Source organism: Impatiens glandulifera, chromosome 4 (assembly GCF_907164915.1).
Source record: "Impatiens glandulifera chromosome 4, dImpGla2.1, whole genome shotgun sequence".
Lineage (NCBI taxonomy): Eukaryota > Viridiplantae > Streptophyta > Magnoliopsida > Ericales > Balsaminaceae > Impatiens > Impatiens glandulifera.
The window spans coordinates 46,687,604-46,702,653 of NC_061865.1; positions in this window are offsets into that span (position 1 = coordinate 46,687,604).

Here is a 15,050-nt window from a genome sequence, read left to right on the forward strand (position 1 = left end):
ATTTTAAAACCTTAAGGGTTTGTTTGAAGTTAATTTTTCTTTCACCCTTCTGACATTAATTTTGATCTTTTTAAATACATAAAATATTAAAATAAATATGGAAAATATTTTCTCAATTTATTTTATGTTTTATTTTTATTTTTTAGGGTTAAATAAATAATTTTAGGAGATGAAATGGATATAACAATGCATTCTAAATTATTTGTTATTGTTCCTTATTATTTTCTAAAATTATTTTGAGATAAATGAGTACAACATCTATCCCAAATAATTAAATTTTTTATTATTTTGACTATTTTTCTTAATTAATTAGGTTTTAATTATCACAACAATTATCCTAATTAATTGTTTTAATTAGTTTTTGGCCATGGGGTTAATTATTTTGATTTTAATTATTTATAAATAATTCAAAATAAACTAGTGCTTACAACACTTAAACTAGGACAACACTTTAGATACCTGAGTTATCTTAACTAGGAGTGAGTCGGTATAATATATCTTAATTTTTTTTATCCATATCTTATATCAACTTGAAAATTTATGTATAAAAAATTTCATAAATTTATATTACGTTGATTTCGGTATTCATTGATTTCATTATACCTTAATTTCGATACGGTATCTATATTATATATATTATATCTACAAAACATAATAACTTAAATAAAATATAAATTTAATATAGTTACTACATAACCGTTATACAAAATAAAAAATTAAAGATATTTATCATAAAATAAAATATATTTTTTTAAATCCAACATTTTTAAAAACTATTCAATGTTAAAAATCAAATTTATATACAAAAATTGAAATTATCAAGAATAAACATAAGTATAGTCTTTAAGTTAGAATAAATTAGATACGTGGGAGATTCAAAATAATAATAATAATAATAATAATAATAATAATAATATATGAGTTAATTAGCTTAAACTTAAATAATACAAATTTTTCACTATTTTTTATTTTTATTTTCATTGAACAATTCAAGTTCATCACAAGTATAATCTTTTTTAAGTTAATTAATCTTCTTTTAGCCAATCGTTTATGCACTTCAATGTCTCCACCATTTTAAGACTCATATTGCTCATCAAAAGATCAACTATTCTTTTATCTAAGCTAAAACTAAATTCTCTAACAACCGTTGATGATGAAATTGCAAAAATATCCTTAACAATAATTGAAAGAATTAAGTACTTAGTTTTTACTCATTTCCATCGCTCCAAAAGCTAGATTGAAAGTTTGGTTAAATATTTTTTCAATCTTATAGTCAATGTAGAGATGATATATTATCTAGGGACGAATTTATGTAGGGGCTTAGGTGGGCTCCAGCCCACCCCAATATTTTTTTGTTATTTTACGGTTAATATGTGACATTATCCCTTAATTATTAAAACAATTTCAATAGAATTCACTATTTTATTTATTTAATTATTAAAAAATAGTAAAACTTATCTCAATTTACCCGTTTTATCTAAAAAAAAATCATTTTATACATTAGCCCACACAAAAAAAAAATTTAAGCCCATCCCACCTCTAAATCCTAGGATCGTCCCTGGATATATATTGAATAATATTATAACATAATTATATTTTGATTTGATTTCTGAAAATTTTATTTTTATAATTAAATTAATATGAAATTTATTTACTTCCTTATAAGTATTATATATTATATATATATATATATAAATTTATAAATACTATTTCGGTATATCTTGATATACTAAATTTTAAAAATTTTATATATTTTTCGTATAAATAATTTTGATATTTGTACCATACCTTACCTTTTTTGTGTACCTTAAAAATCGATGTTTTCAATAAATTATGGTATGATATTTTTGATATACCTATAATGTACCTTACATAGATAATATTTATTTAAATTATTTTTCATAATATTTTTTCAAACATATAAACTTGCTCAATTACTTTGAATTATAATGTAATTCAATTCCAATTATGGTCAAATCTAAACAAACCCATTTTTTGTAAAAATTAAAAAAAATATATGATATTTATGTTGATGATTTTATTTATATGACCAAGGATAAAATGTATAATTAAAAATTAAATTAAAATAATTCAAATCAACAAGACTTTAGTTTACATGATCTAATTCAACCATTCACACCCAGAATCACCTTATACTTCTACCATGGATTCATTGAATAAATTAGAAAGAAAAACAAGTCTTCCATTACAATTTTAATACATGAAAAGTTTTAATCAATGATTTTAAAACAATTCCAAAACGAAAAGAGGTGATAAAATGAAAAGAGGTGATAAAATGAAAAGAGGTGATAATCCTTAGAAAATTGCAAAAATAAAAAACACTGTACATTGACTTTTTCTATGATATAATTATTAAAAGAATTTAAAAAAGTCATTAAGAACAAAATAAATAGGAATAAAAAAGCACTTAAATAAAAATAAAATAGGCCTACAGAAAAATGATAAAATCTAAAAAATAAGTAGGGTGGAAAGAGTAACGAGAGCGTGCACCTCAAACAAAGTCATGAAAGTTGAGTTTATTCAAAATATTTCAAACACTACACCAGTGTACGCTTTCCGACACATAAATACCGACAGATTTTATTTGTCGGTAAAGTTAAGCAGATGGAAATCTAACAGAAAATGAAGTTATGCCTACAAACCTTTTTTCCTTGTAATTTTGTCCGACAATTATAAAACTTTTTTAAAATCAACTCTTACACCATTTTATTTACGTCCAACCTCATTTATTAAATATCTTTACAAATAAATTCGGAACTATTTATTTACTCCCAAACCCTTCTTAAACAAAATAGAATTATCTCTCTCCCTCTCTCAAACTCATTAACTTCTTGTGTGATACATCAAAAATTACCCACGTGAAGGCTACTCTTGAATATGTTTAGTGTCAGCAACAAAAATCATTAGTGAGTAACTGAACAAATCTTTTAATTTAAAGACAATTTATATAACAGAAGATATACTCATGTTCAATATTTGGTCTAACCGAATATCCGACCGAATTTGAATTCACCGAATTCTGAATTCGAATAAACCGAATTCGAATTACATTTTCGGTTTTCGAATCGAATCGAATTTTAAACCGATTCGAATTCGAATACGGTTTTCGGTTTGGTTTTCGAGTTTAGGTTTCAACTCGAAAACCAAACCGAAAACCAAATTCATTTTTATTATATATTATATAACTTATTACATATTATATAATAAATTATCATGGGCCTCCTACTACATCCCTACATTAAATCCAAAATCTCTCATTCATTTCTTCCTTTCTCTAGCTGTTCACACCTCTCAACCGCCATATATTGTCGTCATCGACACTGTTTTACTTTTGTCGTTCAATTGTCGAATATATATTGGGTTAGTCACTAAGCTAAGTTTGCGTGATTTATATATTTTTTATAATATATGTAGATAAGATCTATTTAACATCTTATTTATTTTGGTAAATCTTTTAAAAATAATTATCTTATGAGTATGAGTAGGAGATGTACATTTGGACTAAACCAAATATCCGACTGAATTCGAATTCACCGAATTCGAATAAACCGAATTCGAATTTATTCAAATCGGTTCGGTTTTTGAATTTGCTTAAAAAAAATAAAAATTCGAAAAACGCAAACCGAAAACTCGAATAACCCGAAAACCGAACCGATGAACACCCTTATGTACCAACAAGAATTTCAGCTCTAGAAGCAGCAAGAGATTTGGCTGTTGTCACTTGACTCAGATATTGTCTTATGGGATGATATTTTGAAGACTGAAGGGAACATGGTTGAATGATTCGATAGTTGATGGTTGAAATGTAATTTGAACTAGTGAGACGTGACCATGAGGATGAGGATTTCTTTATTGCGGTCAATAAGACCATTTGATCTGGCTTAGAAACTTCATTAAGAGAATAAAGAAATTAAGGATCAGCTCGATATTATTTGCTAGCTATATAGAACAATCGATGACATTCTTTAAGTAGTTATAAAAACTCAATATCTAGACATGTAAAGTAATAAAATAGTTTAGTTCGCATGTAAAGACATATCTGAATCAATCATGTTTATGTTTGAAAAAGTATTCATATTTTAGCTTAATAACAAACGCAGAATCAACCTATATGAGAAGGTGGCTAGTAAACACATACTTTTTATGGCAAAAGAAACTGAAGAATCTGAGAATGGATCACCTTTCCGATGCCGGTGATTTTGAAAAAATTATTATTGGTGCGGGTCGTTGTGTACGAGAAATAGAGAAGTGATTGTATCACTAGTAGAAAAAGTAGTATCAGTAAGGGTGAAAACCGTTACTGAAAGCATCGAATGCTGTTACTGAAACATAATTGTAACGGCAAATAAAACCGTTACCAATCGTTACAAAAAAATACGTTACAGAAACTTCACAGGTATCAGTAACGGCTTTCGAAGGCCGTTACCGATAGTAAAGAAACAACAGTAACGGTTCTAGCCGACTTAAAACCGTCACAGAAACTTCAAAGGTATCAGTAACGGTTTTCGAAACCGTTACTGATAGCAAAGGAACAACAATAACGGTTCTAGCCGACTTAAAACCGTTACTGTTGTTCCTTTACTATCAGTAACGGTTTTCGAAAACCGTTACTGATACCTTTGAAGTTTCTGTGACGGTTTTTTATTTGTTAAACCGTTACAGAAAATTATATAGTAACATTTTTTTAATTCATTAAACCGTTACTAAACCATAATCGTTTTTTTTTCTCCAAATTTTTACCTATATAAAACCACAATCATCAATAACCAAAAACCAAAAAGCACAATCATCAATAACCAAAAACCCAAAACCACAATCATTAATTCAAAACAATAATCATCCACAAACTACAATCATATCACAAACTACAATCATATCACAAATCCACAAAACCATTAATTAACGTACTTCATATAACATTTCAACTAACCGGAATTCAAGTGGGAAAGCGACGATCAAGTGGAAGGGGCATCATATCTAGTGGGAGGGGCATCATCTCTAGTGGGAGGGGCAAGTGGAGGTTGAGGGCGAGCACCGGGAATCATGGATAATAAGAAGTTCATCGTCTCCCTCATCTCATGCATCTCATCTCGCATTCTATCACGCTCTAGAAATGATTGTTGTCTCTCCCTTAGAGCTTCTTCACGTTCCATTTCACGCTGCTTTCGTAATTCTTTGCGCTTCATTTCACGTTGCCTTTGTAATTCTTCGCGCTCCATTTCACTTATTTCGATCTCGGGAGGGGGATTTGCCCTAATCGCTTGCTCGTTACCTTCACGAGCTTTAATGTACATGGTGTTCCAATGATATCTCCATCTATCCCATAATTTGTTTGCTTGAAATAAACCTGTCTTCGATAGTTGTTGATGTCCTCCCCCACAGCCACGAAAGGATCCTAAATAGTCAACATTAAAATACAATTATAGATTGTGATGAATACATAATAGACTTAATAATATAAAAAGTTACCGTGATAGCCATCCATATATGATCTAGTTGTGTAGAGCTCAGGTACGACCAACGTAAAATCCTGTGAGGTAGTGCATTGGAGTCTCGAATGACACTCCCAATATGCCTCGACCAAGCTGTCCTATTCTCGCACATTGGTTTACCATCTATAGGGTTAAATTGAAGAGTCATCTTTTGCCCCGCTTGCAATCTCCCAACTGCCGTGTTTTTGTTCTTGCCTCGTCTCCTCCTCGAAATAGATCCTAAAAATAAACACAAAATTATATAAGATCATAACAAAATACTTAAGCAAACAACAGTACCTTCATCTTGCTCCTCAAACGGGGGTTGTGTCTCATCATCATCTTCGAGGTTAGTGTTTGGTACACTATCAACATTCATCACATCATCAAGGTCCAAATCAATTTCCCCGATAGAGTTATGTAATTGTAAAGGATCTTTTGAATGCTCCTCGGTCCTCTGTACAAGGTCGTTTAGTGCGCTGCTTAAACCCTTACCTTGCATTCTTTTAGGTGTCATGATAGCTGCAAATATTGAATGTAATGTTTATAAGAAAAATTTACAAGTAACCCTTCATAGAAAATAATTCAACCTTAAATAGAGTAACGGGGATTTATTGGTGTCACAATTTTCTATTCAAGCCTTGATGCCATATCTGTAGAGTAAAAGACTTGTTGTGCTTGGTTTGCCATTATGAATGGTTCATTTAATTGAGTTTGTAGAATCCTGTTGATATTTATACTAACATAACCATACTTATCAACTTTAATGCCCCGATCTTTGTGATAAACATCAAACCATTTGCATTTGAAGAGAATCACTCGTCTTCCACAAAAGAAAATCACTTCTATGATTTCATTGATCACTCCATAGTAGTTAATAGTCTCGGCCCCATTATTACCAACAACCAAAACCCCGTTATTTTGGGTAGTCAAGCTCTCATCATATTTTTCAGTGTTAAACTTGTACACATTTATTTTGCACGAGTTATATTTCTTTGCATACAATGTAGGCCCACGTCCTAAAATCTTAAGATTCGTTGTCATATCGGATTGATCGGTTAATTGCTCCACCTATTAATTAGAAATTATTGTTAAACTAATAGTCATATACTAAAAAAGGAAATTGTTGAGACTATTACTTAATCTTTCTTGAAAATATCTAACATATTGTTTATCCCGAGCCTCATTGGAAATATTAGGAGGGCATGATTGAACGAAATCGCTGCGCAAATAATAGATTAAATTATTACTTAAATCATACCTCATAATGAAATTAATGGACTTACTTTTAATATTCTTCAGCTTCGCGAAAATTTGTTAAGATGTATCAATGAGCACGCTCACAATCACCCGATTGATACTTGTAGGCTGTGCCATTAGATAAGTCTTCCATAGCGATGAATATGGAGAATGGTGTACTTGTATTTATCGATTCATCTTCTGACTTTTGATCGTCCAAATATCGGGCACACATGCTCATACTCTCATTCAAAAGGTAACTCTCGCTGATTAAACCTTCGGGAAAGTTCTTGTTCCTAAGGTATTTCTTAAGTGTGCTCATATATTGTTGAACTGGATACATTCATCGATACTGAACCGGCCCTCCTAGACAAGCTTCAAAAGCTAAATGAACTGGCAAATGCACCATTATATCAAAAAAATAAGGTGGAAAGATCTTCTTCAATTTGCAAAGTTTCAAGACAATGTCGTCATGTAACGTTTCCGATTTCCCGCGTTGTAAACTTTTTTGACAAAGCAACCGAAAGAACCTTGCTAAATTCACCACAACATCGTACACATCATCAGGAATTAGGCCACGTGTAGCTAGTGGAAGGAGATATTGTAATAGAATGTGACAATCGTGACTCTTCAATCCTGAATTTTTTTTCTCCTCCATGTTTACACACGCCTCAATATTTGAACAAAAACCGTCAGGCATTTTAATATCTTTTAAAAACTAGCATAAACGTATCTTTTGTTCTGAGGACAATGCATAGGGGGCCGACGGACACCGAAGAACACCATCAACTTCAACCGGATGTAAGGAATGTTTTATGTTCATTATGACCAAATCTTTCCTTGCTTTAATTCCATCATTGGTCTTTTCTTTGAAATTCATTAAAGTTCCCAACAAACTATCACATATATTCTTCTCAATATGCATTACATCCAAATTATGTCTCAACATCAAAGATTTCCAGTAAGGCAATTAAAAGAATATACTGAATTTGTTCCAATTATCACCTCGGGATTCTTGTATAACTTTCGTTTTCTTAGGCAGGTACTTTGTCAAACAAATTTCCTTTAGATCTCGCGCCTATAATTGAATTTCGGAACCCGATAATAGTACATGAGGACCTCTATGCTTAGTATGCCCGTCAAACGTATCGGTCTCTTTGCGTCATCGATGATTAGACGGGAGGAATCGTCGATGATTCATGTAACACTCCTTCTGGCAATTTGTTAACCTCAAAGACGCGGTGTTCTGATTATAAGACGGACATGCCAATTTCCCCTTTGTACTCCATCTAGACAGATTTGCATATGCCGGAAAATCATTAATAGTCCACATAAGAGCTGCTCGTAAATTAAAATATTGTTTTATGCTTGCATCGTATGTCTTCACACTGATATTCCACAATTCCGTCAACTCTTCAATAAGTTGCTCAAGAAATACGTCAATACAATCACCGAGACTTTTTGGTCATGGAATGAGCATTGAAAGAAGAAAATTGTTTTTGTCCATACATGTGGTAGGAGAGACGTTGTAAGGGATGAGAATAACTGGTCAAATGCTGTATGATGTTTTTCCGCTAGCAAAAGGTTAAAAACCATCACTTGCCAAACCAAGTCGCACATTTCGAGGTTCTGTTGAGAAATTTGGGTACAAGTTATCAAAGATCTTCCATGTCATTGAATTAGCAGGATGCCTCAAGACATCATCTTCGGGATTATTATCTTTATGCCAAGTCATGTGTGTAGCAGTTTTGGAACACATGTATAATCTTTGCAACCTCAGTTTTAATTGAAAATAGCGCAGCGACTTATTGGGTATATACTTACCATTCACCTTCATTCGAATTGCACCATTAGATTTATTGACATTCCACCTAGAAAGCCCACAAACTTTACATTGCTGCAAATCCTTATCCTCTTTACGAAAAAGCATGCAATCATTCTTACACGCGTCAAATATTTCGTACGATAGGCCCATGTCTTTAATGAATTTCTTGCACTCATAATACGAATTCGGTAGTTGATTATGAATTGGCAATATTTCCTCCTTCAATAAACTCAACAATAAATCAAATAACGTGTTTGTCCACTGACCTACATTCTTTATGTGAAGAAGTTTAAGAAGAGTTGAGGCTTTGGAAATGCGAGAACCTCTAATGCACACAGTCCTATTTCAAATTAACTATTCAGCCAAACTCTATTTCAAATACGCCGTCAAATTATTTTCTACTTTTAGGGAACATGATTCAAATTGTATTGTACTTTTTATTTTTGTTTCATTTGGTATAACGATTCTTTTTAGATCATTGTGATTATGGCAAAACAAAGGTAGAATTTTCAGATCATGATCAACATGAAAACAGGTTATTAACAAAATAACTCGTTAAAATAGTTTAATAATTGAAGAGCTTGTATCCAAAAACAAAAGTGTAAGGGATTATTTATCTGTTTACTCAAATAAGAATGCTATTTCATGATGAAATGGAGAGCTAAAGGCAATAACAATTTCTGTTTCTGTTTTAACAGATGCTCGGAGAAGAAGATTGGAAAAAATGTATGTCATCCATAGATGAATCAGTGAAGGACAGGTTGATAAAGTATCAAGTTTAATGAGAAGAACATGTGAATTCATTCAACTATTGGAAGCTACAAAATAATGAGGAAAGGTGTGATTATTTTGTTAGTGAGTGTAAAGAGAAAGAATGGTATGCACATATATTGTACAACATAAGAACTAAAGATAAAATGGAAGATAAATATATTAGTATACATATTTTTATCCACTACCTGTTGCTTCTTTCATAGAGGTCATTCGCATTCAGTTCAACTCTGGAAAAGTCTACTTCAGGTTGTTTACTACAAAGACAAAAGAAAACAACAATTACCTCAAAGGAAAACTAATTAGAAGAACATAAAGATGCAGTTGAAAAATGGTAATTTCCACTTACAGCTCGTTAGATAAAAGAAAAAATAGATTTTTCACTACAGAACAGTACGTTACAACAGTTTGGATTACAAACTCAGGACTGTTTGGTTCCTTACGGCTTTGGAGCTCGATAAACTGGGTATTAACCAAGCCCTACAACACATGAAAATCACATGGTAAAATCATTCTAGGTTTTCATTACAGCTATAAACAGAAGAATACTTTGTACTAATCCATTTAGTTCACTTTTACATCATATATGACTGAAGAATATATAGTGCAAATCATTTTCTCACCGAGCAGAACAACAGAAGTAGATCGTAAATAAAACTATTGAACAACGCTCCATACAAGCATGCTTTCAATTCACTAGAAGTACAAATAAAAATCGTCTTAAACATGTAATGCTTCTTTCAATTCATTACCTATCATCATCGAAAACATCAGCATATTTAGAAGTTCAAATGTTTCTATGGCCGATTTCAATGCCATAGAAATCTCCTGAAATTAAACTGAAATCTCAATGCACAAAAGAGATATGAAATACCTGTATACAAGAAATCTCAATGTAAATACCTGATTGAGACAGCGGCGTTGATTGTAGAAATCTCCAGTTGCGGATTGCGATTGTAGACAGCAGGAAGCGAAGAACGGAGAAGAGGGAGTAGAGGGAGAAAAGAGAAGACGGAACTTACCCGATTGCGGCGGATGATCGGCGTCTTCTACCGGCGGCAGCGGATTACTATGTAGGCGGCAGTTGCGGGCTGAGCGCGGAAGAAACGGAAGAAGAAAGAAAGAAAGAAGAACTCGCGGGAGTTATTAATCACTATCTGTAACGGTTTTCAGAATAACCGTTACAGATACACCATCTGTAACAGTTTTCTTCAAAAGTCGTTACTGATACTAGCAGAGAAAACTTTTTACTGAGAACCTATCTGTAACGGTTTTCTCTATAACCGTTACAGATAGTAGAAGAGAAGATGAAAAGACGGCTCACTATCTATAACGGTTTTTAAAAAAACCGTTACAGATATGCTATCAGTAACGGTTTTCTTCAAAATCCGTTACTGATACTAGCAGAGAAAAATTTTAATTGACGCCCTATCTGTAACGGTTTTCTCTATAACCGTTACAGATAGTAGAAGAGAATAAGAAAAGACGGATCTCTATACGTAACAGTTTTCTTTATAACCGTTATAGATATGCTATTAGTAACGGCGTTTGCAGGAAACCGTTACTGAAAGGTCTCACCAAAAACTTTAACTGAGGACCTATCTGTAACGGTTTATATAATCGTTACTAATGTAGTTATAATAGTAACGATTTATTATAACCGTTACTAATAAAAAATATTAATAAGGGCGTTCGAACGTCGTTACTAGCAGTCGTTACAGAAGACCTTTTTCTACTAATGTATAGAGATTGACGATGAAAATATGATAAGAATGATATTCGATAACTTTGTGGAACAACTACCTGCCTGACCTCTACCAAAGGTGCATCTTTTAGCTAGACGCGTAGAGAGAAATTAGATTTTAGGTAAATTTATTTTAACAGTTTTAAAAAATAAAAACATTAATATTGGCATAACCACGCTTAATATGTACTATTGTCATTGATTAAATAAATTAACAGATTAACTTTTTCTTTATTATTAGTGACGAAAATACTGTAATGTAATGTGGCTAATATCTGTAGCAATAAATTTACTTTTTATTAGTGCACATTGTATTTAGTAAATTAGAAATAAATTTGATAAACTAATTTAAGGTAATTTTTGAATAAAAAATAGAAAATTGTCAAACTTAATAAATATTATTTGGTTTGAACCAAATTGACTCAAGAAAATAGTTGGTGTCAATGACTCAAAATCAATTAAAAGATATAGGCTGGGGTCATTTTAAAATTTTAAATCGGTAATGGGTTAATTTAAAAGTCTAGGGTCAAATTGATCCAGGTAGAAGACTAGGGGTCACTACTAAAAAAAATGACCTTTACCGACAGAAATTACCGATGGTTTTATAAAACTCTCCTAATTGATGCCGAGATGAACAAATCTTTCGTTATTGAAAATAGATTCCGAGAGGTGTGTAAAACTTTCGGTTTTACTAATTAGTACCGAAAGTTATGCAAATAATTCTCGGTTTTGACTTTCCCAAAAATAAAAAAATAAATCTAAGTGTTGGGAGTTGGTTAATTGTGAAGGTTATTCTAAAACTTTCAGTTTACCTTTCCTGAAATGTTTAAATACGAAGGTTTTCCAATAAACCGTCGGAATTGACTCATCCCAAAAAAATTAAAAAATATTCTAAGTTGGAGAATGATTAATTGCGAAGGTTATTTAAAGAACTTTCGTTTTTACCTTTTCCTGAAATTGTTAATTGCGAAGGTTTATCCTATAACCTTCGGTTTTGACTCATCCAAAAAAAGACAAAAAAAATTAAATCCCGTGATTCTTATTACCGAAGGTTTATTAGAAAACCTTCGGTTTTAAGGTGGGTCAAAACCGAAAGTAATATTAAAACTTTCGGTAAATACCTTTATAAATAAAAACCCTAACCCTTCTCTTTTTCATTCGCCTCTCTCCTTTCTCTCTCTTCCGCGCAGCCGCCTCCGCTGCTTCTCTTCTTCTTCTCCGTTCCAGGTTAGTTTTTTATTTGTTTTTTTTGTTCTTCTTTGCCGTGATTTATTTGTTTTTTTTGTTTTTGTTAATTATTAGATTTAGATTTGTTATCATTTAGTTTATATTATCTAAAAAAAAACGGGGCAAAGGATTAAGTATGTAGCCCGCAAACATACTTAATCATTTAACCAAGCGCAGAACTTGCCGCCTGACGGGCTCGAACCCAGGAACTTAAGGTTAGTATCCACCTCTTTTTGCCGCTAGGCTGCTAGTTTAGATTATTTGTTTGGTAGTTTGATTTAGATTTGTTATTGTTTAGATTAAATTTAGGATAGTTTGTTAAATATATATGATTTTGTTAAATGAATCATATATTTTGGTTATTGTGTTTGATATATATATATATGAAATTCATTTAGGATGGGTGAGTCATGGAAAAGTATTCGGCATACACTAGAGAAACTGTCCCGATCATACCAGAATTTGCTAGCAGCATCAAAAACTGCGGCACGATAGGAAGATGTGAGAAAAATGATGCTGAAATTGGATAAAATTCGATTGAGAGATGCAGAGAGAAGCCAATTGCTTACTGAAATTAAAGTTGACAGGGCTGAAATGTCGCAAAAATTGAAGAATCTCGAATAGCAAATGAATTATTGAAGAGGCAGAATCAACCACCCCCTCTTCCCCCCACATCTACTAATTTCTAGATTATATTGTTTGATTAATTATGTATTATTTTTTCCGTACGAATGATGACATTTTGGTGTGTTTTGATTTCATAATTATGAATTATTATTATCCTTTGGTTTTGGTTTATAAATGATGTTTATGAATTTGTACTTTGGAACCATCTCCAAACTTCACATTTCTGGTGACTGCCTCTTCTAGTTCAAAGAAACTTCTCTTTATCTCTAGTCATGTGATTGCTAGCGTCGTTGTCCAAGAACCAAACATCTCATGATGTCTCGTCGTTCTTGGCTTCTAGAATTTCTAGAGTCAACATCATTTCATTCAGCATGACAACATTGACTGGTAGAATCTCCTTCGAGACTTCCATAAGCAATGATGGTTCGACGTTGTCTGTGTGGGTAAGGTGTGCTACCTCGTTCTTCTTTGCTCGACATTGTGTTGAGTAATGTCCCATCTCGTTGCAATTAAAACACCGAATGTGATTATTGTCTCGAGGAGCTCCTCGACCACCTGAACCACCTTCTTTGTCTTTTCGAGATGGTGCTCCTCGGCCTCCTCTCCCTTAGCCTCTACCTCGGGTTCAACCTCCTTAACCACGGGTCCTACTATCTGTGGAATCCTTTTTCCATTAGTTCATCGAGTCTTTCTCGTCCTTTTTCAACTATGCCTTCCACTCCTCCTAAGTGAGTAGCACTTGTCCTTCGTTTCCTTTAGAGCTTGTGCTTTTCTTGCATGTGCGCTCCTGAAAGGCCTTCAACCTTCCAACAACTTCCTCGAATGTTAACGTCTCAAGGTTGTAAAACTCCTTGATGTCGACTACCACACTGATAAAACTTTTTAGCACGTTGTCGAAGAGTTTCTTTACTATCGCGACAACATTTAGTGTTTCTCCAAGGCTCGAGTACCTAACCGGTATGGATGTGAGTCGACCATCATATTGATCGAGCGACTCACTATCGTTCATATGCATCCTATCGAACTCACTCTTCAATGTATGAAATCGTGCATTCTTCCTACGATCTGCGCCGATGAACCTCATCTTGAGACAGTCCCACACTTCCTTCGTCGTCTTCTTATTTGTCACATGCATGAGAAGATCTTCCAAAAGTGCTGGTAGAAGATGCGACATCGCCTTCTTATCGAGCCGGACATCAATCTTTGTGCCTTCTACTGACTCGACTGCCTCCCACACTTCTTGGTCTTCCATCATAGCTTGTACACGAATCACCGAACTGATGTAGTTCATGTGTGTTAGTTGCGGATAGTGGAAAATGCCATTGTTTTGTTGCACTCCTGATAATCCTGCACCCTTCGACATTTGATCTCACCGGATGATTTTTGGCTTTCACGTGATACTTTGATACCAAATGTTGGCCCGAGAATCACTCACAAAACTTGGAGAAATTTTCTATAAAATCTTTAACATGTTAAAAACAATTAAAAAAGTTGTTATCTCTCTCTTATTTTTCTTATCTAATGAGAGGAACATAGAAGAAAAAAAACTCATAATTTTTTAATAAAATTTATTACAAATATTATATTTTCCTCATTATTGCAATATTTTATTTTCCTCTAAATATACTGTTTTCCTATTAAAAGTTGTAACAGCCAGCCAAGAGTAATGCAATAGTCACTTGTCCGAGCAGAGATCTTCCCTGAAAATCTCTTCTGCACAAAGCGATATTTTCCCCTCTTCTTTATTATATCTCAATCTTCTTTATCCAGCTGTTTCATTGCGGGCCTCCCGATCCCCACGTCTTCATCTTCATTTTTCTTCTTTCTTTGGTTCAGAGATCAGTAGCTTTTTTTTCGAGAAGGGTTTCTGTGCTTCTTGTTTGATGTTTATCAGAGAGAGAGAGAAGTAGTGAGATGAACAAGGAGGGGAAAGGGGCTCATGCTCCTGCTGTTCATACATCTATCTCCGTCCTTGGGCAGGCCTGCTAGAAGCCTAAAGAAAAGTAATAGGTAAATAGATAAGAGATTATGGTGAGTTTGATTTCCAACAAAAATTCTTATTTACTTCATCTACAAACCAAACAATCAATTACAAATTAATTTAATGGATACCATTCATTATATA